Source organism: Chlorocebus sabaeus, chromosome 7, assembly GCF_047675955.1.
Source record: "Chlorocebus sabaeus isolate Y175 chromosome 7, mChlSab1.0.hap1, whole genome shotgun sequence".
NCBI lineage: Eukaryota > Metazoa > Chordata > Mammalia > Primates > Cercopithecidae > Chlorocebus > Chlorocebus sabaeus.
Window position 1 is genome coordinate 33964457 of NC_132910.1, and position 1837 is coordinate 33966293.

General features: G+C 42.1%; 1 pseudogene; it reads right to left on the reverse strand.

Moving 5' to 3' along the window:
• Positions 1-380: 380 nt before the first annotated feature.
• Positions 381-1837, reverse strand: part of LOC103236688 (tyrosine-protein phosphatase non-receptor type 11-like) — a 2306-nt pseudogene continuing 849 nt past the window's right edge.

Sequence of the window (1837 nt, forward strand, 5' to 3'; positions counted from 1 at the left end):
AGAGAAGCCCAGCCACCCCAGTCTCTCCGCCGACCTGCTGACCACATGAGTGGCCACCTGCAGGTTGGTAGAAGAACAGCCCAGCTGAGCCCAGCTCAGCCTGAAGAACAGTTGGGGGTGGGGCATTTTTTAAGCCAATAAAGTTTTTGGGTAAGCTTGTCGGCAACATTTGACAACCAAAAACACTGGTCACTCATGGATGCCTTTTTTCTAAGTACAAGACAATTACTCAAATGCAAAGAAAATATGGCAGACATTTTCCCACCACAACCTTCTCAGTCAACAGCTAAACTATCATCTGGGGAAAAAAAAAGCTACACCTCTTAATTCATAAATATCTGTGATTCTTTTTCTATGACTATTTAATGCCAATGCAAAGGTAGAACAGTCAGCTTCTGACAATCTCAGGCACTGGCCTAATTCTCATTTGGCCAAAAAGAGAAGCCATCAAAATGAATTATCAACTACTGGATACATGATGGTAAATGAGATTGTTCTCACTTTTCTAGGATGTTGATACTTAATTTTCCCAAATCTTTTCTTCTTCTTATCGTCCCCCACAATGAGGAAAAAAAATTAAACTGGTTAAGGTTATAAAAAGAAAAAAAAGCCTATAACTAGAATTTGAATCCCCATAATCTGCAAAATATAGTGCACAATTTAACTGCTTCCTCTCTTTAAAATGAAATTCTATAAAACACAATGTTGTCTACATTGTGGAGATGATTTCTTCTTATCTGAGGACATGAGTAATTGGGAAGCAGGTATTGTTGAGTTAAAATACAGTGGTCTTTAAATGGTTTCAAATTTTGCTTATCAAAAAGTAGTCAACCACAATGCAAGCCTTCCAAATCCAAATTCTGTCTTCACATCAACTTTCTTCTGTCTGTTCTTGATCTTTCTAGGGAGAGGGTGAAAGTCCACATCTATTTCTGTGCTGAAGTTTTGGTTGGTTTTCTCATCTGAAACTTTTCTGCTGTTGCATCAGGCCCACGTTTTCGTAGATTCTAGCCCTGTCTTCTCTCATTTCTGCACAGGGTGGCATTGGAGTACAAGGCAGGAGGGGGTTCTGGTCTCCACTCGTCTGGTCTGCTAGAGAATACTTAATATTCGTATATTCGTTCCCTTTCCTCTTGCTTTTCTGCTTTTGTTCAATCCTGCGCTGTAGTGTTTCAATATAACGCTGGACTGCCATATAGATAAATCAGTACCGTGCTTCTGTCTGGACCATCCCTGACCTCTTAGACCACACCATCTGGATGGTTTGGGGAACATCAATGTTGCAGTCAACACCTTCATCTCTGATGATGTCGATAAGAGTATCAATCACAATGAAAGTCCCTGTCCGGCCAATTCCAGCACTGCAGTGCACCACGACCGGCCCTGCATCCATGATGCTCTCCTGCTTATGGTGCACCTTCTCCAGGAGGTCCAGCACGCCCCCGGGGTTGCTGAGCACTCTGTGATCCGGCCAGGTCCGAAAGTGGTATTGCCAGACTGTTCTCTCCGTATTCCCTTGTCCAACTTTTGAAAGTTTAAATTCTCTTAGCGTATAGTCATGAGTGGTGCTTTCTTTGATGTTCCTAACAGGCATGATGCCATATTCTTTTAGAGCATACTCATCAGGCCAGTATTTGACACGTTTACTCTTTCCTCTCTCCACTTCTTTCATTGTCATGACAATCACTCTGGAGTTTTCTTGGAACACCATCCACCAAAAGTCACTCACTGTGTTTTGCAGGCAGCCTTGTGTGGCAGTGTAACTCTTTTTGGGCTTCGAATTGTTGCACTTGGTTTCAAATTCAGGCATGATGATATTTGCATTGATGTAATCTGA